The sequence below is a fragment of the Centruroides vittatus genome, unplaced genomic scaffold (genome assembly GCF_030686945.1).
Source record: "Centruroides vittatus isolate TY-2023 unplaced genomic scaffold, ASM3068694v2 contig_875, whole genome shotgun sequence".
Classification (NCBI taxonomy): Eukaryota; Metazoa; Arthropoda; class Arachnida; order Scorpiones; family Buthidae; genus Centruroides; species Centruroides vittatus.
Window position 1 is genome coordinate 1,962,123 of NW_027122567.1, and position 24,965 is coordinate 1,987,087.

Here is a 24,965-nt window from a genome sequence, read left to right on the forward strand (position 1 = left end):
ATTCAGTAATTGAAATGTTAAAGAATTGTTCACGAAAAATGCTAATTGCTCATTTATTTATACAAGTTTTTTATTTCCTTCCTTTTTTTCATTTTCACTTCATGTTTCGTGGGATAGAACTTATTTTACATTTTATAGAAAATCTAAACTGAAAAAACACATACAAATAAATCTTAAAATTGCCAAATAAACTAATCAAAGTTTGTATTTTTTTAGTATAGAAATTTTATTATCGATAAATTTAAAACGTCAACTGTAAATAGAATAAGACGGAGATTCTTATTTAGTGTTTATCATAGCCTTCTTGAAAAAATCATGTTATATTTATTTAAGCTAAGTTCTTTAAGAGCAATTTACTATTTTAATACTTATTAAAAATAGACTAGTTTCAGAATAAACAATTAATTTATTCAATGCGTTTGTTATTCTTTATTTGAAAAAATTATACAAGGCGATGCCAATTAGGCAAAATGAGCCTCCCCACATAAACGATAGAAATACCCCAAAACAAAAACGAGAATAAAAGCCGAATGATAATAATAAACATGTAATGAAAATAGAAATATAACGAAGAAAAGTTGGTATATTGTCGAATTTTTCACAGTTATATATGTTTAAAAAGAGTTTATAATTTACTAAGTTAAATTTTTCACTGTAAATTATAACTTTACTTCAAAACGAAGTCATAATATTCTTGTTTTTAAAAATAAAAATAAAAATAAAGAATGAATCAGCTTTTACTTATATTTTATTGTAAAATAAATAGGCCTAACAACATACATTTTTATCTTACATTGATCTAGATTAGGCTGGATAGAATTCTTACTTTGAAATTAGTAACCAACTTCATAATGAGCTAATCTCAGTATTTTTATTTAATAATGAGACAACTTCAGAGGTTCACTCGAAATGAAAACTCAAAATTTCAGACTCAATTAAAAAATATCTCTATTTTATATTAGAATAAACTGAATTGAAATTTTAGAAATGAATAGTTTAACTCCAGAATTTTTATCTACAAATAAAATAATCTTAGAATACCTGCTTATTTTCAAATTATATTTTAGTTAAGGTAAAAACTATCAATTTTTCTTTTAATTTATAAACTTTCATATACAAATTTAAATAATTTTTAGAAAAAAGCTATTGTGTTTCTTATTTATTTCAAATTTAATATATGCTTAAAACTGTTTTATTTATTTATTTTAGGATTAAATATTGTTGTTTATAAATAAATTTTTGCATAATATTATACTTTTGATAATAATATAAAATTTTATTTATTTTAAATTAAAAATATACATATTAATTGCTTGAAATATCTCATTTTTACTGATTATCATACAAAAATATAGCTAACAATTAATAATTCAAAGCTATCTTAATAAGAAATTTTGAAAATATTAAAATTTCTATTATTGAACTGGTATGAAATTGCAGTCAAACATAATCAAAAACTAAGTTATACAATGTTAAAATAATCATAGAGATAGCTTTACATAGGATTTACTTTCATAGATATAACGCATCTACATTTCATATTTTCATATCTTGTAATATATGTAATGAATTTTAATAATTATCTGTTCTAAAATTTACCTAATATAATAAATTAAAAGTGTGAATTTTTTAATTTCTATTTGAAAATATGAATAATTATAATAGGCTGACAATCTATACTTTCTTATTGCAAAATGATCAAATTCGAAGTTTAGATCTTTCATAAATTATAAAATAATCTCAGATATGACTGTTTTATGTCATTATTTTTATTCTAATTATTTAAATAACTTTATAAATATTGATATTTAAAGAAAAACTTTTAGATTTAACTAAAATTGGGAATAATAATTTACTAAAACTTTTCTTGCTATTTATTGATAACTACTGTATTATTATATGTATTGAGCAAAATTTTTATACAGCATTTCCTTGTAACTTATAGGCATTGCAAAATAACATTTTAAAATTTGGCATGAATAACCACATAAGAAATTAAAGTCTAATAATAATAAATCTGTTTATACATTTTATTGATGTAAACATTTACTTTTAAAAAAATCAAATTTATTCCATTTTAATGTAAACTAAAAATGTAATTAAAACTATTATAGATGTAATATTTCAAAAATGAATATGTATTTAACATTTGATATTCTCTCTTGAAACTGAGTTAAAAATCTGTCAGCATTCCCATTTGCCATAGCTTAATTGTTTGTTTTACTGGCGAAGATATCGAATGACTTGTCTGGACAAACAATTTACAAGAATATAAACGTTTCTATACAGTATACAAAATAAAAGGATAAATTCAAACTTAAACTTCGATCATAAGTTATAGCTAAACAAATGATGCATAAATAAAATAATATTCAGAAATAAAGGATGTTAAAATATATCTACAGTGCAATTGAATTATTCATATTTTTTTCTACGTTAGTTCTAATTTATTAGATTTTTTTTAAAAAACAGATAAATTTAAAAAATGGCAGTGTATAAAATTAATCAAGCTAATTCCTCTGGGCTACTAGCTTAGTTAAAGAATGGATGTGGACCAATTATTAATGTCCTTGAGTTAAGAATAATGTTAAAATTAGATTCAACGTTAACTAAACTCATCATTTCTTTTTTTTAAGTCAAAAGAAATTTAGCTACTAAAGCATAAATGTGCATGATTCCACCTGTTATACAGAATGACAACTACGAGTTATATGAAACGTCACGGATGTTACAAAACACATGGTGTAACCTGATATGTAATTCTCTATGTTGCACAAGTATCATTTGAAGAAACAACAATATTGTTTCTTGCACAGCCTGTTTCTTTTCACGCTAACTTGAAAATTTATTGGCCTATCCCGTGACATAAAAGTCGCAACTGTCGACATTGAGGCCAAGTCTATTATTATTAAGTGTCTCTCTCTTGTAAACAACAATTAATGATACGCTGTTAACTGGTTTCTGTGAGGTCGCTTTTGTATTTTAATTTGCATTTTTTAATTGAAATTAGTAATTAGTTGATTAATACCAACATAAATTATAGGATAAATTTCATGCTATATTTATTACTAGACAGACTTACAAGTCAGAAAATTCTAATCAAAGGCCAGTTAAATAAAAAATTGCTCATTATAGACCATATTTCCTAATTTTTTTTTAATAATAATTACTATTATTTTAGTATTATTTTACAATTTATAAGAAATTTAGTCATACGCTGGATTAAATGATGATACAAAATTCATTACAAATAAATAAATAAATACACGACTGACCACAAACTCTTAAAAACGCTTTTGAATTTTGTTGTGTTTTATATATTGACACATTGGTGCAACCAGGAATTAAGTTTGATAGGGTCTAACAAATAAACTTAACTTAAAGTAGTTATACAAGTATAAGTTCTTATATTTTCTTAACAGAAACGTCAAAATAACAAAAACTTGCAGATTTAAATTAAAATTGATAAAAGAAAATTCAGATTTTATTATTATTTTTTTATTATAATTATTCTTTCTTTGGGTTATAGTCCCTTAGCCTTTCTCGCTATGCCAGAATAAAGAAAAATTTTCAGTTATAAACAGAAGAAATATTATTTTATCAAAGCATTAAAGCAATATATAAATATTTATTAATTTTTTATCAAAATTAAAGGATTAGAGCATTTAGACTGTTTGAAGTTTTCCTTAAGTTCCTATTTAAATCATAACTTATCCTAATTTTAAACATACTTTTTCTGTTTATAACAATTATAAGATTCTACAGTTACAAATTTTAAAAGGGTTTGGTATTTTCTACAATAAGATATATATATATATATATATATATATACATATATATATATTAGGCCTAAATTTCAAATTCTGTATCTAATAATAACTCAAGTCAAAAAATCAGTTACTGACAAATTTATCAAAATTTAGAAAATCAGAACCAAATTTCAGTTTTTTTTAATCAAAAACAATTTTTACTTTGATTAAAATCTCCAATCTCTTTAAAAATAATATTAAAAAAAAGCCTATTATTAAAGATAACGTCATTAGATTAGTCTAAACTTATTCATTTAATAATATAAAATTCGATGTTAATAATTTATTTTTAGTGTCTTGTATAAACAGGACAGAATTAAAATGTAGTTTTTTTAGACTTATAAATTCAAATTTTTGCATTAAATTGAATTTTATTATTGATTATAGACTATATATAGCATAATTTACATATCGCTCGATTATAATATGAAAAAAATAGTGATGTATATCAGAATAATTTTAATACAGATGTAAAATTAACAATTATGTTTATTTATGGCCTATAGGAAAATTGAATATTAATCTTAAGTTAGTTATAGAAAATTTAGCCTACTGACATTTAAACTACAGACAGAAAAAAACTGTTCTATAATAGGTATGAGTTGATGATGGATATAAAATATATATTTTCGAATAAAAATTAATGTTATTAAGCGGAGATTTTTCTCTAAAATAAAAATTATCTTCGATCATTGAGATTTTTAGATTGTTATAGGGCCACACCCCACTATTGAGATATATCCTATGCATTCCATCAAGTAAGGAGTAGCGTATACTGCATTAATGCATCACATCCTCCATCATTTCTCTTTGATTAAAATTTATTATCTGCTTCTAACATGAATTTTTTTTTATTTTACAATTAAAAGAAACTTAATTCTTAAAAGTTTTAAAATTGCCTTTTTTTTTAAGCTCGTAAAAATATATAATTTTATCATAATGGCGTTTAATGATATATCGGCTTTGATTTTGGCCTGCAACAATTTTTATCTAACAAGTTTTGATGGCGAAAATATTAGGTTATTCCTTCTTAAAGGGCACTATTATAAGTTTAAAAGGAAATGCAATAAATAAATAAAAATGTATTTAATTTATTAAATTATTATTTTTTTTAATGTTTGCTAAATTGATAAACTACTTATTACAGGACGTAGAATTTTTTCCTTAACTAATATATAATAAAATAAAAATGAGTTTTACTTAACCCGAGATAGATTTAATCAGGCAATTTTAACAAAATCCTGAATATTTTATTTTTATTTTATTCAATTAAATTTATCGGCTTAAAAAATTTGTTGAACAGGCCTATATAATGTTTATATAGCCTTATAATATAGGATAAGTTTTCTTATTTTTTTTTTTTTGATTATTTTAAATAATAAATTAATTTTTAAATATTTATAGTAATATTTACTGTTTTTAGAAAATCTAAATATTCTATAGTTTCAACTAAGTAATATTTTTCAATTTTATCTTCTACATTACTAATATTTAGATGGTATTGATCAATAAAATCGGTTTATGCATACAACGACTCCCTAAAGAAGACTAGAAGAATGCTATAAATATTCCGGATTGACAGCAACTTATTTCATTAGTATTGATACAGATAGTAAACGATTTTATTACTCGGATGGAATAGTAGTTCTAAACAATACAAATCCTTTCGACGCCATCTTTATGCTGAATTAATAACACTCTTTGCCTAATTTTTATTTTTAAAAATGAAACTAAACTCGAATAAAATTTGATTAAAAGTTTTAAGGGAGATTTTTATAATCTTTAAAGGATAATATATATATTTTGTAATGAATAAAAGTCCATTTTTTTATTTTTTTAAAACGAATTCTTTAAATATATCTGTTTTCAAAACATCAAATTTAAAAGTAGGCCTATAAGCGATGCCAAAAATAGCTTAAAAGTCCAGAACGTTTGGAGATAATTTTGATAGTTATAGATATAAATTTGAATATATACATATATTTTCTTTTTTAGTCTCCAGGACTTGATAGTCTATAAATAAGTTGCGAATCAACATTTGCGTAAAAATATATGTTTATAGAAGAAAGTTAGATTTAAAAAAACTGTTACCAATAAGTAGTGATGATGCAGACCCAGACAGACGATTCTATTGCCTAACCCTTTGAGATCTACATTGATATGATGAGTCAGCAATGAACCAATGCTGGTATAGAAAAGGGTTTACAGACCAACAGCCATGACTCAGCGAGAGTCTGATCGATACATTCAAAGGGGTTTGCTTTTTTTCCCCACATAATATGCGTATTGTACATAAAGGAGTGAATAGACAGTTGCAACCCTTCCATGTAGCCATGGGCCTCACTGTCTGGCTTGGAGAGTGGAGAGAGAGAGGGGGGAGATAAAAAAAATCGTCTGGATTTTCTACCTGAATATTTTGAAATTATGTGTTTTTTTATATTTAAGATAATCAAATTACTTCTATCTAACCTAGCTAATTTGTTTATATTATCCGTACGATTGGGTACAATTTTAACAATCGCGTTTTACTATATCAAATCTCGATGGTATTGTTTACCTTAACAGTTTGGTACATGGAAGCTTTAAAGGTTTTTCTAATAAATTATTAATAAATAGTCAAATTTTCTACTTGAATTTTTTTATTATTATTGTTACTGTTTCATAATTTATAGAATAATTAGTGAAGAATAAACAATGGTGAACAGGAAACGTCGTAACGGCTTCTTGAAACGAAGAACATCTTAGAGGAGACGGATGCTACATTTTTTTTTTTTTTTTTTTTGGTTTTTTTCAGTTAGAACTTACATTTTAAATGAAGTTTAAGTGACCCTTTGTAATTCCCATTGAAAAATATGGCGGAATTAAGAAGTAAATCCTGCGATTATATTCAAACATATTATATAAGCTCATTTTTAGTTTTGGAATTATCCTTTCACTAATTTCTGAAGGGAACTTTTCAATTAAAAAGATCAAACTGTTCCGAGATAACTATCTGCTTTCTTAGAATTATATAATAGGAAAAGGGATAGACAAGAGACCGAAAAGAATGTAACCGGTTGCTATTAAGAGACCTTTTCACAATAGACAACTGTTAAATAGACATAAAAATCCTACTTTAAATACAATAGTTACGATTAGGAAAGTAACGCCTTCCAATTATGGCATCAATTTTAAAACGTTTGCAAACGCCTTGTTTTTCCCAGAAGTAGCATCGTTGTTACTTTCTTTTCTTATTAAAGACGTTAGAGCTGCTGATTGTATTCAATTTGTAAAGAAATTATCAGAAACCGCAATTAATTTGTTACAGAAAATATTACTTAAATAGTAATTAAATCTCTTGTTTTTACTTTTCTTTCTACTGTTCTGCCAACTGAAATAATTCATAGGTTGTAGTAGGTCACTTTGTTTGATCAAAATCGAAAATTTATATATATAGATGTAGACTTCTAGTTGTTCTGTTGTTTTACTGTAGGAATATTTGAATATATTTACATTTTTAGCATGGTAAACACACATCTTTTTTTCAGGTCGATACCTAGAATTCTAGTTATTAATATCATGGTATTTACAGTTTGATTAATGTATTATACTGCTTTTATTTTTCCTAAATATACTACTTAATAGATATTTGGGGATTCATTTTTCATATTCTAACCAATTCCGAGGATAAATTATAGATTAGTACTTCATGCCAATACTGATCTAATGTCTATATTGCTCAGTTAAGGCTATCTACGAATGATAGTCAGTAACTGAGTATCTATGTAAAGGGTTAAAGTTAGTTTTCCGAGTAAAACAAACAAGAAAAGCTCAATACTTCACAGGCCAAAATAATAAATTAGAGATTTTTCTATTACTTTTGCAAGAAACAACCTACTATGATCCATAAACAAGATACTTTTGTAAATCATAAAGTATTTTTCGAACTCCTACGTTATAAACTTGGCTAAAAATGTCTAGATAATATAAACTGCCATTGAAAAGAACTTAACTAAATTGCAGACAACAAAAGACTATTGAAACAAAAAGTATTTAAAAAAATCTATACAACATAACCTTTCCAATGATTTGTAAGCCTGTCATTTTTAGAATTTTTAGTCATATCGATCGCATATAACTGAAGCGCATGTTGTATTTCAACCTAGGATTGTAATAGAAGAAAATTATCTGTAATTCCATCACAGAGTTATGGAACAAATGCATTAGGAGACATATAAAGGACACAGAACATGTTTAATGATAAGAATGAATGGACGAACTGATGTTCAACAGAACAATTTCTTAAGTCTCTTTAAAATAATACTTCAGAAAAATAGATTTATATAACAAGCTTCATAATTTGTATAATCCAAAACTTAAATTTGTTTATAACCGATCCTATTATAAGAAAGTCCATTCGACAATTCGTAATAAGCCTAACATTACCCTACAGGAAATTCTAACAACTTAAAATTAGGACTATTCTAGTTTAAAATTAGTACTGTTCTAGTTTAAAATTACTAATAGCAGAGATAAAATTTCAAAAATTGTTAATTACTTACCCGGTTCGATAACTCGTAATACACTTGGAGATAGAAGAAAATCCTATTGGAGATCGGCCTGTATATGGTAAAAGTGCCATCGATGTGAATATGATGTTAAATATTTTAGATTTAACTCAAATCTTATGTATGTAAGAATTAAGAGACCATATATAAAACATATATATCTAATTAAAGTGTAATCTTAATTTTTATACTTGATATTTGTTTAGAACTAGATGCTTTTGATCCAAAGACATATTGGTTCTTTGATATCAATAGTCATGACCATTTTGTTACTTTTCAGAATATTGTTTTGTTAATTTTAAGGCTGAATGTTGCCTTTTAAAAACTACATCCAAAAAAATTTAATTTAAAACCAGCAAACCATTATTATGAATCCAATTTTAATTTTATAGTAGAGGAATTTGTATATTAAAAATGGACGAATTTTAACGGAGAATAGGCCAACGTATTAAAATATATTACTGCAAAAAGAAAAAAAGACGAACGTATCCATGGATCAAATACGAATTTGATAGGATCCAATGTGGATACATGAGGAGATTGGATGATTTTATGAGTCATTGAACTCTGTAAACATTACAGATGTATTATTCCTACATTAAAACATTGTTGAAACTATCACGAATTGCTCGAAAATGGCGCCATATTCAAGTTGTAAATGAAGGGAAAAGATCTTAAAGGGTTTTTCCTTGGAATTTTGAATTATCCGAGTGCGTTTCTATCGTTATAAATCATTTCTTAATTATTAAAAATAAATAAAAAATTGAAAAAGGTATAAAAATTTTCCACTTCAATCTTTTCATAACATCTCGTTATTTATAGACCAAAATTCTCAATGTAATAATACCGCAATAGGCGTGTAAAGTAAAAAAAAAATTGATTTATTGAAATTTTATTGCAAAACTTAAAATTTAATCAAATGGGGGAAAGTATAAACTAAAATGATTAATACGCATATCATTAATAACTTTCGGGGGAAATCATCAAAAAAAATAGTTTGATTATTCGACTGTATCTATGCCGTAAAACTCGATACTTTTACATAAAAATTTTACCACTTTCTAAAAGGGCAATTAATTGTTTTTTACTGTCGATACGATAAAGACGAATTCTTTCTAAAATTAAATAAAGAAATAATGAAAATAAATTGACAACGATGAAAAAAATATGTATTAATATGTATTTTTTCGATGATTATAACAAGTGTACAGTACGATTTGATATTTTTATCAACTAGAATATATTAATCTGTGGTATGTTTAATGTGAAGAAATTCATTTTAATTAGAAAAATCTCTGGTAGGCCTACATGTTCTTACAAAGTTGAAACGACTTGATTTAATTTCGGAAATTCTTGTGGATGTTTAAAATTTTTATTATAAAATTAAATAAAATTAAGTTATACATTGATGTTTTATTGCTAATTTTGATGTTCACGTCTTGGTTCTAAAACTAGTAACTTATGTAACATTTTTTCCGTAATAAATTTTAACCAATATTCATCTTAAGTCTAGTATCACGTTAGAAGCTGGATACGTTAATAGAATTGGTACTATAAATTTAATAAAATTATGTTTTTGTGAACTAAAACTTAAAATAGAACACTGTTAATCAAGTTATTACTCAGTTTTATATTTAATTTCAAATGATGTAGGCCGAATTGACGAACACGTTTGTGTCGAGGCATTTCATAGGCATGTGTCAGGTAAGCCCATATAAAGTTAACGGATGCGGACATACATCCAAGTAATTGGTGTCAAGTGATTTACTTATAAAGATCTTTTCGAGAAATAGCTTGGAGGCGAACTTATCTATCGAAAATAAATATTCTCTAAAATTTAAATCGAAATTTTCATAAGAAACAGATAATCACGCGTCACAGATCTCATAGATTATATTCGATATGAATGACTTTCCCAAGCAAAAGGATTATTATATTCGCTTCGAGTTGATGTTTTTTTATATTTATTTATTTATTTTTTGGTACTGTATGTTTAACCTTTTGTTATTTTGTATGCATTTTATTAAAAATTGATATTCAATGTACGAAAAAATGTTGTTTGATATATCGTCTAATCTATTTTGTTAAATTTGAAGACACGATTCCTATAAATGGCTTTGTTAATTCTCAAAAATGGTCATATAGTATTATTTATACGTGATGCAAAGATGTGTTTGTATTGCGTTTGCCTGAATAGAGCTTTTACTACGTTCGTGATGTGTGGTTACTCCTTTATACACCAACGTTCCATTGTAGCTGACGACGGACAAACCGCCGACAAGTGATAAAACTAATGTCAAAACCAAAATTGTTTAAGAATAAAAATGTCGGTATCGGTGGTGAAAATCAAAAAGTATTATTATATTTTATGAAAATATGTCTAGTCTCGCCTCGATTTACGTCGTAACTGATTATTTATGCAAAGTTTTGTGTATATTTTTGTTTATTGTAATTGAATATAACGAATATTACGTCACTTAAAATCTTTATTTATAAAATATTAATTATGTTGTAAAAATCGTTCGATATATATTCGAGAGAATATAATCATTTCGACTAGGCCGACGATGTACACGTACATACAAAATGTGCTGTTTGGCCAAAGGGGTTAGAGTCCAACTTTTTTCTTATATATAAAGATGTCAAAAAATCTTCCAGTTCAAGATTAGTGTTAGTGTTATGGCTTAACACTAACAGTATAACAAGATGTAGACTCGGCAGACGGCTGTCACCCTTTCCCGACACCCAACCATATGACGGAGAATGAGGGGAGAGAGAGGGTAGCAGACGCCATTGTTAAACCAGACAGACGCTGTCTGGATAGAGTTTTTTGCCACTGCACCCGTCGGTCAGGGGTGTTGGGGGAAAAGAAGCCAGACTAGCCGAGCGCCTATTAAAAAAAAAAAAAAAATACAGTTCCCCTGCTCCTCTGGTGCATGATTAATGAAGTACGCACCTTGCTTCAATCCTTTGCCCTCGGCGCGGAGCCCCTTGGGTTCCCGTCTGGGCCTGAAAGGGGATATAGACAGACAGGAAGTTAGCAGCAGCAGAAGCAGATATAGAGAGAATAAGGTGGACATGAGAAAAAGCTAAAAAAAAAGATCCCGCCAGCATCCGGTCCAGCTGCTAGCAACCCTTTTCTCATGGCCACGGGCGCCATAACCGGTTGACTTATGATCCGTTCAATTTAATTAAGATCCGTTAGTAAGCATGCTCGTTTGAATACAAGACAGACAGAGAGCGATAGAGAAAGAAAGGATTTAGAAATCACCTGGTTAGTTGCGTAAGGGTGTCTTCTGTAGCTGACGACGGACAGAACCGCTCACTAGAGATAAGACTAACGAAATGACTCAAACGCCTTGATTTGGGTCAATGACATGATAATTGCTGTTGTACGCTGCCACCATTGGATGAGAGGCGCCAATTAACAGCAGTAATTTGCTCCAACCAATCAGGTGACGTCAACCTCCTCCTACCCTTCTCAACCCGTCGCCGACACAACGCCATAGCTTTCTCCGTGTTTAACGAAGATTGGGAAAATTAGCGCACCCCTTTAGCAACAGCAGTACGAGTACGAAAACGGATGTATTGATTTGTAGGACGGCAGCCATGTTGGGTTGACTGGTAGCGAAAACGGACATAACCACATACGACAATTGACATTTAATAATATAGAAATATACGTATATGTATGTTTCTCCCGCCGACTCCATGTTAAATTACGTAATCCGCCGTTAAGTTGTGTTGATAAAAATATATCACAGGAAACACGCTCCAATGTCAATGTTCAAAATGTTTATTTAGCTTCAGGGTGAAAATATACAGCTCAACAAATATAGTACAGAGTTAAGAATAGCTACGATAACAACCGTGCCATACGTATAAGAACGAAGTTGGAAGGAGTTAAATTATTTTATTAATTTCAATTAACGCCATTTCTTTTGTTTCCATATTGGCAGATGGTTAACCAAACTCAATCGTTTAAGTCGATATCACTCTAGTTAGTAATTTGCATGCTTTTTTACAACCATAAATTTGCCTGAACACAGAAACTGACATCATTCCAATACAGATTTCTAGCTTCTTTACAGCCACGAAATCGTCTAAATCAAGCAATTTACGTCGTTCCGATACAAGATTTATTTATGCAGATTTTACTTATAAACTCCTACAATGTCGTTTTACGTATCGAGAACGAAATTAACCGTTTCAAAATGAAGCCATTTACTTCGTTAAACATCCGTTAATACCAAATTTTAACTCGTTTCTTCTCGGTTTTGCCTCTTCAGACATCGAATATATATATATATATCAACGCCTTTAACTAGAATTAAGTACAGTAAAATTACAGAAAGTCGAATTTTTTAAAAAGAAATTATTCTATAACATGCTACGCTAAGATGTAAGTTATTCATAGATTTATTCATTTCCTTTTATAAAAATATTCGAGCAACGAAGAAACTAAAGCTAAATCAATGTTTTCCTGTCCAATTTTATTGATTTTTTGTTAAATTTAAGGAAATGATATTATTCTTACTTCCATCTTTTTTTACTATTGTATAAATGTTGGACCATTCTATACTTTACAGGTAGCTGAAGATATATTACGTGATATTTATAAATGCAAAAACAAATAGGAATGTCAATCGAAAGGATAACAAGACAGAGATGTAGTAGGGCTATGCTGCTAGATGACGATGATGATAATACATTAAAACTAAGAATCATCTATTACTATCCTTACTATAATAGTCATTTATGTCAGTCGTTTTAAATTATAACTTAAACTAAGAATTCAAAATATGATAATAATTTTAAAAAATTAAAAATAAATAATTCAGATGTTTGTTTATTTAAAAACAACAACAAAAGCAGGAATTAGAACCACTTCATCAGATTTAAATTCCAAATTTCATGAACATTTTTCATTATTATGAATATATAACAGGAATTTAAATTATTTTATCGAGTTTAAATTTTGATATATTTTTAATTCTAAAAACAGAATAATATTGGTAAATTATTTAAATATATTTTAAGGATCGGAAAAAAACTAAGATTAAGGGAAAACATATCAAAAAATTTTTATTTTCTTTATATATATATTTTTAAAGCGTTTAACAAATTGATTTTATGATAAACAAATATTTGAAAATTTTAGCGATTGTTTCCTCAAACAAAGTTGATTTATTCTTTCTATTTTTCTTTTCGATTTTAAAATTTCCTTAAATAAATTAAGGATTTTTCAAGGAAACATTTATAGGATATTTTCGTAAAGGAAACCTTTTGTATGAAAAATTTTCCAGATAAATTTATGACTTTTTTAAAGAATGAAAAATAACATTTTCAAAATATTCTTGATCATAATTCAGGATTATAAATTGAAATAAAAACATGATCATAGAAAAATTTTGGACTACAATAAGTTTTGCATAATTTTTTCCCTCTCAAAAAGTCCTTATTTTAAAATCGATATATTTATTCAAAAAACAGAAAATTAATTCACTAAACGGACAGAACATATTTCAGTTTATATACATATTTTTTTTGTTTATAAAGTACTTTTTGAAAATATCCTTTACAAAATTAATATTCTAAAAACTTGTTTGAATATAAATTTCTGTATCAAATTTTTAGGAGGAATATTATTTTTAAACGTTAGAGTTTATACATACGACAGCTCAAAAACGATACAATTGCTGCTCTGACACGAATAATTTCGATTATTTTTAAATTAAAATAATAATTTATCAAATTTTTGAATGATTAAACCTACAAATTTGTAATTTAGAATTTTTATTCCACATTAAATTTGAAAATTTTCACACCTAAATCGAAGAAAATTAATTCCGATATTTTTAAATTAAAATCATATCGAATTTTTAAATATAAATTTAGTTTATTAACAGAATTAAATGCTGATTTTTATTTACTTTTCAGTTTATAATAATTGCATATAACATTATTTCTAATTTTATACAATGAACTATACAGACCTATATAGGCCTATATCGATCATAATCGGCATTACAATAATATTAATTGTTAAAATAACCGTATAGAAAGATGCATATCAATTTATTTACGAATTTTTCCTGTTTTATTTGTTTATAGAAGGAAAAATTTAAATTATATATGACGATAATAAAAGTATTTTTGCACAAGAATTGATTACAGGCATATTCTACTATTTAATTCTTATTTATTATGAAGAAAAAGAAGAGAAAATAATAATAATAACAACAACAACTTCATAAAATGAAAGTGAAATCTAACATAAATTAACTAATTTTCGTTTTCGAAAATACTACAAAATTGAATAACAAATCAAGTTCTTCAATGATTTCGAAGTTGAAAAAGAAATAAAACATGATAGATACTCGTATATAGCTATCAAATAGCTTTAAAAATGCATGGTTGTCCTTAAAGAAATAAACTTACAACATGCAGGCAATAGAAAAGTGCATTTTCACATTTTTGATTTTTACAAGATAGAAATTTTTATAATGAAGAAATCACATATCAATTTTTAAAGCATCATCTGTTTAAAAAGAAGGATTTTGATAACAAATTTTTTTTTTTACTATTTCAAATTCTAAAAATAAAACAGTGTTAAATCTAATTAAAAAAAATTAATAATAAATAAGATTATGTGAATTTATAGGCCTAATTCTAAGCAATGTTTACAGTGTACTGTACAAGACATTTCACATCTTTTAAAAATTTTCGAATTTAGAGTAGAAGAATGAAACAAGACAAACAAATTCTAATAACAGAAGGAAATTTGTTTAATAAATTAAGAATACTTTGATAAGCCAAGATACTGAATGAGCAGCTTGATGAATGTCAGAAATTTACAAAGTGAAGAATTTCTTGTATAAGATTATTACAAAAGACGCTAATAAATGAGAATCAATCAACTGCTACATATATACGTACGAAAATTCTAGCAATTGTTTTGCATCAGTCAAAGAAAGAACAAATAATTGAACTTGGAGTCTAAAAAATTAACAACCGTCTTTAATTTTATTTCATTATTTTGATTAAAAAATATCAAAATCGAATGCTGTTTGGCAGTGAAGAAACCAAGCTTATAACTGGCAAAAATTTACATAAAATCGTTTTGAAAGTTAAATAATAACTAGTTCAGGTATAGCTTATGCGCTTAAATAAATATATTAAAAAAAATTCAGTGGGTAAATGGTTTACTGCACTATAAATATATTCCCCTTTAAAAGCAGCAAGCAACCTATCAGGGAATAACCCTTTACTGTAATTAAATAGCCTGTTTTGAGAGAGAAAAACCTCAAAAGTTGCGTATAAACCACAATTTAACCGTATAATGTTTCTTGATAACAAAATTTAGCGATGGAAAGACGATAACGAAAATAAACTATGAGAAAAGATAATATAACATGTAAGATATCTATTAACAGCTTGACAACTTTATACATAATTATAAAAAATTAAAAATTAGCGTTGTTTCTGTTAATTAAATTTTGTCGTCGATTAAAATATATACACATTTAAATCCGTTCTAGATATAATAGTTTCATTTAAAATCACTAACAAGATATATGAAAAGTATGACCATCTTCATCTTCATCCTCTTTCAAGAAGCCAGATTTATTTTTAAGAAGACCTTTCTCTTCTAGATAATAAATCCTTTTAAAATAAATCCCATCTTTAACTTTAGCCTTTTATTAAGCCATTATACGTATATAAAAAAGAATTATTATAATATTTTAGAATTTAATGGACGAAAGATTAGAATTTATTTTTTACTTATTCTAAGTTTCTTCAAAGTGCTAGCTTATAACAGATCGTTTTTAATATTAATTTTAATAATATTCTAAATTTAGTATAAATTTATAAACTAAAAACCCGATTTTAAAACGTTCGAGGTTTAAATTTTATTAGGTATTAGAAAATTAGGCTAATGATCCCCTATTGACGTTTAACGCCATTTGATTTTTATGAGCTATTCTGATCTAGTTTTAGTTCCATCCCCCAGTTTACCTTAATTAACTTCTACCAGCTTAATCATCTTCACTTGGATAATCATAAATTACATAAAAAAAATAATTATTACAGCGAAATTCGACGTTTAATCCAAATAAAAATAATTTAATCATGGATAAAGAATCGGTGATTTAACCTCTTACGAAAAATTCCACCTACAACTGAAAAGAAATTAACTTAGTCTAGTATTAAAAAGTACTCTCTACTAACAAGAAAGGAAAATAACCACAAGAAAAATTGTAAATTAAATAAAGGTGAGTAGATTTTTCGTGATTTAAAAATTAGATCTGCAATAAGTTATGCCTTGAATAATAATTATACTATATCCGTGTCTAACAGTCATTTTTTATATATTTTTTTAAATAAAAATGACTGTTAGACACGGATAAAAAATAAGAATTTAAGAATATTTTATCGGGTTTACTTGCTTTAAAATTTTAAAACGGCATCGAGGAGAGAAAAGATCTTAATATGATCTTAAGAATGCTTAATTTTTTCTGATTAAGCTAATAATTTTAATTTCTGAATATCCAAACTAAGAAATTCACAAGTTTTTTTTTTTTTTTTGAAAAATATATAACTTATACTGAAAAATTAACATAAAATTTAGATTTTATACAGTGCCTAATTCAATTCCAAGTGAGAAATTTTTAATTAATAAAATTCCCATTCTTAAAAAACAGATTTTTCTGAGACTAACTGCCATTTTTCTATTCTTCGAAGTTATCTATTTTTGTAGAAAACTGAAAATTGGTTAACTAAAACTTCACAAAAATAATTAATATTAGATTAAGCACTTTTCAAATTAATCAATCTTAAATATTTTATCAACATGTAATCAAATTTTATTATTTAAATAGAATAAAATTTAATTCTTTTTAGACTTCTAAGGGACAAATAGACTTCTGTATTGAGTTATTCAGACTAATATTAAAAACGTAAAGAATTTTCATGTATCTGACAAATTCTGTTAGTTATAATAAATTTCAGAAAAAAATGTATATTGTGTAAAGGACAATAGCAAACAAATAAGGATAAAAAGTAACCATTATGTAATTTTAAATGGCGTTCTACCAATTTACAAAACTAAAATAATGTATTATTTCATGCATCCTGACAATTTTTATAACATTTATTCCTTAACGAAAATTTTAAAATAATTTATGTAACTTAAGTCTTAACTTATATAAAAGAATTTTTACAGATCTTATCCAATCAAAAAAATCTACCAAACCTATTATAACGTTTATTAAAGCCTATAGTCGTTTAATTTCAGGCATTAAACCTGCAGAAATACTCAAATATTACATAAATTTGGCTATAGTGAAAATACGTAGTATATCAAAATTAAAAACTGCTCATTCAGATATTTTTAAGAGTTAATAATTATGTAAACAATAATGAGATATAAACTCCGTATTTATTCATTAAATTAATATTCTAAACAATTATTTTTGTATAGCAGGTGAAGTTGGCCCTAATCCTGCTTAGATCTACATTAATTACTGTACAGTAAAGGCGAATAACGCTTAGAAAATTGTAAGATTTACGATTAAGAATCAAAACGACATGTAAAACTAATATATTTTATATAAAATTATATTTTATAAACCATTTTTTCTTGTAAAAATAAGTCATTGTTGCTTTCTTGTTAAAGAAACTAAATGAAATTCATGAACAACACCTTGAAAAATCTACCCAAAAAGCCACGATTTTAGTCACAACTTCGCTGTAATAATAATTTTTTAAATTAATTATATTTAAAAAAATTTCGTGGAGAACAAAAATATCTATGTTTAAAATATTTCAACTAGGGAATATTATCAATTTTTACATTTGAAAAGCTGAAAAAAAGACATGATAAAATGTGGAAACATTCATGCAATTTCTGGATATCTCTATCTAGATAATACATTTTTTATTCTATTATTTATAATAATAAATGTTTAAATTTATACGCTTTTTAAACGGAAATTATTATAATCGTATAAGAATGTTCGTTACGATTTATCATCATATAAAACTTAAATAATACACGTGTAAAAAAAATAAATATTTTAATCTTATAAAGAATTTGTGCGCTCACATATATATATATACACATACATATATGAATGTGATATATTTATCGGTTATTAAATTAAATATATTTTCTCTGGGTTTAAAGGTCCACAGAGTTCTTGTTACGGAAAAATATCATTGAAGAGGGAGATTTTGTAATCCGTTCGTCTCCATTTCTAGTGTTTTTATTTTGATTCTCCACTGCGCATCTTAATGCGCTCATCACCCTCTTGCTAACATTATGCGTGCCAATGACGAACTTGATTATGATAATTTGGAGAAGCACATTTCTTATGCGGAATTTGTAATGTTGTCTTAGTTGAAAGAATATAATGAACGATTATCATTCGGGGGGCAAGAATGCTTCATTATGAATACTGATTATAATTTAAGGGGTGGTCTCGGGTCAAGGAGTAGAGTATGGCTTCTTTATTATAAAAATTCAATTTTTTAAGATATATTTTTTGTATCGAAATAATGGCAATCTTTTCGATAAATCTCCTCAATTTTTTCCCATTTTTCCCCTTTCATATAACTACTCGATCTTTTTTTTATTAAAAAAAAAATCCATTTTTATTCTTTATAATGCTTATTTTTAAGATTTCCGAGTTAAAATATATTTAGAGATTGATAAATTTCGCTACTGAAATGATACTATTTTTCTTGGATTAAAAGCCTGAAAGTAATGGATAGGCATAAAATTTTATTTGAACTAACTGTTAGATATATGATTTTGTTTAAAATAGGATAAAATACAATTAAATTACTAGCAAATACAATTCTTTCTATTAAAAAATAACTTATAGTTAACTAATGTTTAGAGATATGTGAGAAATTTTGTAAAGAATTAGGATTAATTTTTATTTTTGTGATTTGCTACTTAATTTTGCTTAATTATATCTTGAATATAAACTGAATCTAGTCATTGTTTACTAGATTTAAACATCTTTACTTTAAATAATTGTAATATATATTTAAATATCTGTTATCGCTGACTTATTATACCTAAGTTTAGCATGAGATCTACCTATTTCACTCAGTAAAAGGAAATTTAGGAGTAGAGACTATGCCCATTACTTGTCTAAATTTTTATGTTAACAATAAGAAATTTTGTAGCTACTAACTTAATTTCTGCAATTTATTACTTAAACATAATAAGATCTAGAAACTTTCATAAAAGACTATTTAATTTAATCTGAATTCTTATAATTTATACATAGATCAGCTTAAGATTTATCTATCCCGTTTTCTCTTACCAGAAAGCAACTTACTATCTACATTTTCACTAATGAATTGAAGGAGTAATCTTCCAATTTCTCCTTACTTAATTCGTTTTATCTTAAGAGACTAAACCTATATCCTGCCATATAATTCGATTAAGCTGTCCCAACATCCGTTCTAAATATTTATAAATGTTTATCTGTCGTAGTCTATCTCGAATCGAATAAAATAAGACATCGTCTGTCTTATTTCAGTTAGTTTTTAAAGTATAAGGTTTATGTTGGGGACAATGTTTTCTGATACTATCTTGTATAGCTTACGTATAGCGAGAAGTTAAAGTTAATAGCTTGTAATATTAAGTTGGGCCTAGTTTTATCTATCTAGGGTGCATACATTAACATCTGGAACCATCTTGAAAGAACGTCATCTGGGTTCATCATAAAAATTCTAGATGACGTCACAGATAGTCTTTACAACAAAGTGTGAGACTACAAAGACAGGATAAGAAAAATCCCTTTTGAAGATGATGCTCAAGAAGAATGACTTAGCAGTGTTTACTTTGCATAGAAAGTTATTCAATGATAAATCTCTCTTTTAAATTAATAAAAATTTAAAATATTGAGTTATATTTTATCAACAGTAATTTACATTTCGTAAATATATTCGTTCGAAACTTATTAATTCAAAAATATTTCCATCATTACTAAATCCATGTCTAACCAAACTGATCTGATTTAATTTTATTTATATAAGCCTATATATGAATTTTAACAGAATCTTATATAAATAGATTTCGTTTCCGGTTACAGGACATCTTTAATAAAGTTTCTTACAGTCGAATATGAAAAAAATTATCTCTTACATTATAAATGTACACTTTTCAACATTCTCAAAACGAATCTATTCTCATCTAGTCATAATAATATACGATATATCAATCTAGAATTACATTTAACGAAATTAAATTACAGTTTTAAATTATATTACTCTTATTTTTACTATAATATATAATTATATCTACTATTAGTTTGAATACCCGTTTTGTAGACTTTCAACAAAAAACTTTCTGTAAATAGAAATTAGTTCATACTTAATTATAACATAATGAGAAGTTTCCTAATTAATCTAGCATTAATTTTATAGTTAAGTCTATGTAAGAATAATTTATTTTCCAAGTTATTCTGTTGTTGGTTTCTTAGTTATAAATTGTTGAATGCAGTTTGAAATTTAAACGTATCTGAGATGGCTTAGGAATCAACAGAAATATAAAGAGGGTTTCTATCCTAAAAATCCCTAAAAATTTAACTTTTACTTAAATTTTTATAAATTCTTATGTAAATTATGTAAACCCTATTTTGAAGTTGTTAGCAGGAAACCTGTTTTAAAATTATATATTCTAGATCAATAAATTATAAAGAATTTGAGCTAATTGTTCTACTGATAAAATATCTACAAATCTGTAAATTAGAAATGAAATTTTAAAAAATTATGATTTAAAAAAAAATTGTAGACCTTATGCTCTGATATAAGCTTAAACGTTCTGGTGATTCAGATCTTGATCTGCAAACTTTAATTGAAAAAAATAAAACAATTTATTAAGCAAAAAAAAAAGGCTGTTTATTCTATAATTTTTATCTGATTTTTTACTATTTAAGCTACTTTTAAATTATAATCAAAGATTAGTATTTAATTCGTAAAATTATTTATTTTAGTGTAGTATAGTCTAAATAATTATTTTTATCCCTTAATCTGATAGCCTATATCAATTATTTAATGAAAATAAATAAAAACTTGCTTGCAATAAATACTTCATTTTTTTTTCTTATAGTACAAAGAAATGATAAGATTATATGAGCAAAATACAAGATCTTAACCACTAATATTTTTCATATTAACAAGTTAAGTAGATTCAAAACCATAAATACGCTCTAAATTATTTTTATCTTGAATATTTACAGTTGACAATTCATTTTTGTTAACTTGAAATATTTGCTATATTTTAAAGGAGAATATAATGTTAAAATCTTTATAAAAAAAATAATATACAATTTAAAAATACATAAGTAAACGTAACGTAACTGTTTATATAATCTAGATTCAAACATAAAAATGTAGATAATAATTTCTAATTTCTAAATTTAAAAAAAAATTATTTTAGATGATAATATATTATTTGAGATTTACTTATTATTCTATACAAAATGTAGGCTCTAGACGATGTTGTAAATAGCTTAAGATAGCCTAAAGCTATTTTTTTCAAAAGTTTTTGAACAGAAATACTTCCATTTATAATTTTAAAAAAATTATCTGCAGAGCAACTTCAAAGTTTTTGAAAAACTTTCCATTTTTTAAAATTGAATTAAAATTATTTAAAAAGTTTAACGATGAAATCAGCATTAATATTCTTTTATATACTACAGTAATTTTCATACATTTTTGAAAAATAAAATATAGAAAATTTGCTAGTCTTTTTATTGTATTTTCTAGCTAATTTTTGATTATAATTTAAAAAATAAAATACATTTATGTATATTAATAATATATATAATTCTCTCTCTAGAATCTAATTCTATAACAGAGACTGATTATCTCAATTTAGGCTAAGTGATGGCATGAAACATGTTAACTGCAACAATTTCAATAAGCTGAAGAATACTTAATAATAATTTAATCATTTTAATTTTTATGACACATTTTTAAATCTAAATTAATTTCTGTCCTTGTTAAAAGATTAAGCTTCAATTTGATCTTGGCCTAAATTAAGAAGGAAAAATTTTTAATTCTTATTTTAAAAAAACTACTACTATAATAAACATCTAACTATCTTGTAAATAGTTACTTAATATTAATCTTAAAGGCATACATAAAATTAAAAAAAATACATAGAAAGCCTTTTTTCGAGTGAAAAATCCTTACTTTTTATGATATTTATAGAAGTTTAAAGTGTTTTTAAAAATTATTACTCTTTAAATAAATATATTATAATATTTTAACGTTCAAAATGTTGATAGTAAAGTTTCTAAACTCGTTTGAAATTACATTTATTTTCCCATACAGATAAACCTATTCTGGAGGTAGGTCTCAAATTTACAGTTATTATTATTATTTTTTTTTTAAATAAAATTCTATAGTTAAATATATAATAATAAATTTTTATATTTAAAATACTTATCAAATAATTTAATTTTATTAAATCAAACAGACCAACGAGCTATCAATTCGCTAATATTAGAACTTAACTTCAAAAGATACAATTAAATAATAAAATTTATTTTATTTATTTTTTATTATAAAATTAGCTAATTTAATATCTTGAGAGAAACTAATGCCAGACAGCACTTTAAAAATTATAAATAGTCTTAAAGGACTGTAAAATTCTCTAATAGGAATAGGCTGGATAACATACACTTATAGACCATTCTCACTTGTCAGCAGAACCGGAAGTGAAGTGGGCATGTTGTAAAATAACAGGAAATGAGTGTGATGGCACGTTTCTTATTAATTAATATTGTTTTATTGGTAATATCTCTAAGGCAAGGGTTATTTAAGATGAAATTCGACTTCGTTACACCTGCATATAGACCAGCTGGCGAATGGAAGGAGGCCCGGAAAAGGGGGACTGTCTGGACTAACTGAAGAGAGACTGACTGCTAGAGAGTGAAACTTGATCTCCTTACACTGGACAATGACATCATTAGTAAGATGTCCGGCTTCAAGACGGATTCCGAGCAAAAATGTGATTAAGTACAGTACGTAACCTAACCTAAATAGACGATGCTTAAAGAAAGGGTTTCTACTAGAACCCTTTGTTTCATGTTGGGGTTAGAAAATCGATAGGAGACAGGGAAGGGAGACAGACAGGGCTGTTGCAGGAGGGGATTAAGGGAAATGGTAAAGAATCGGTTATCAGTGCCAAATAATGTTGAAAGGGTGGTGTTTTTGGATGTAAAAAATTAAGAGATTCATTTTTTAGCATTTTTACCGTTCATTTTTTATTAATTTCTCCATATTATTTCCTTTGCAAACAAAATCATCTATTAATTTTGATATTCAGTAATTTCGTCAATTAATATAAATATTTTTAAAAAAATTATTTAAAGTGAAACATTTAAAATAAGCAGATAAAATTTGTATATACCAAATTTTAAAATACTGTACAGTACAGTGCATAAGTTTTTCTTTAGATCCATCAATTTTATTATATAAAAATCTCTTAACTAAAATAGTTTTATATATATTTTTTTAACATTTATAAGTGACATTAAATTAGAGGGAAATTTATCTTAACTAAATTTAAACAAGCCTATTTGTGACCTAATTCTTCTTAGTTATATCCTGTCGGTGCTCTATCATAATAACGTCACAAATAAGATTCAGAACTTGTACAACGTCTTTTTCTACTTGTTCCCATTTGTATTTCGACAAAACAATCCATCAATAGAGAAACTAACGTACAGTTAGGCTTAACGACTTTCCCTCCATAACCCGTTCATTTAATCAGAAAAGTCTTCTATTGGTTATCCTTGATTGAATTACAAAACCAGAAGCATTTCCAAGAAGAATGTACATTAATGAAATTATAAACTTATCCAAAAAGTGATATAAGCTTATAATTCAGTAAAATATTTTAAAAATTCAATTTTTTAAAAAATATGTTAGCTTATATAAGAAAAATTCATTTTACCATGCTAAATTAAATGTTAAGCTACATCCTGCATCAAATTCATTCCAAGTATCTATCATAAATAAAGGGTTTAAGTCTAGAATATCTAATAAATTATCTAAGACATAAAATTGCTTAGAGATACTAGGCCTTTATAATTTATAAATAAATTCATTTTTTTCTAGCCTAAATACACTTAACAGTTATAATTTAAAGGTTTTATATATTAAAATTCACATAGTGATAGCACTAATACTAGTAGAGTCAATTTCACTTAAAACAGAAACCGTTCAATCTTACATTTTACAACAGGTGTCCTTCACAAATAAAAAAGATGCATGCAGGCTGCATTTAATTCACTAAATAAAAATTTTGAAAATTACTAATCTATTTACTATTAATTTATAGATGAAAAAAATTGTTTATACAATGTAAAAAATGAAATTTTGAACATACAGTAAACACAAGTCAAAAAACCTTACTGCAATGAAGTCAAATTTAAGTTTAAGAATAAACTGAAAATTTCAAACATTTCTAATTAAATAACATTGGATTAAATTATTAAAATTAAGGTAATTTCTAGCTATTTAAATGTAAAACTGAATTATATATAAAGGATAATATAAACCATGCTAGTTAACA

The 24,965-nt window shown here is 25.8% G+C and overlaps 1 long non-coding RNA gene across 1 annotated transcript in view; it reads right to left on the bottom strand.

Moving 5' to 3' along the window:
* LOC136982996 (uncharacterized) overlaps positions 1-24,965 on the bottom strand; it is a 141,885-nt gene that overhangs the window by 54,353 nt on the left and 62,567 nt on the right. The window contains exon 5 of the long non-coding RNA XR_010881960.1: positions 11,628-12,680. This is a non-coding gene — a long non-coding RNA (uncharacterized lncRNA). The remainder of the gene's footprint in view (positions 1-11,627; positions 12,681-24,965) is intronic.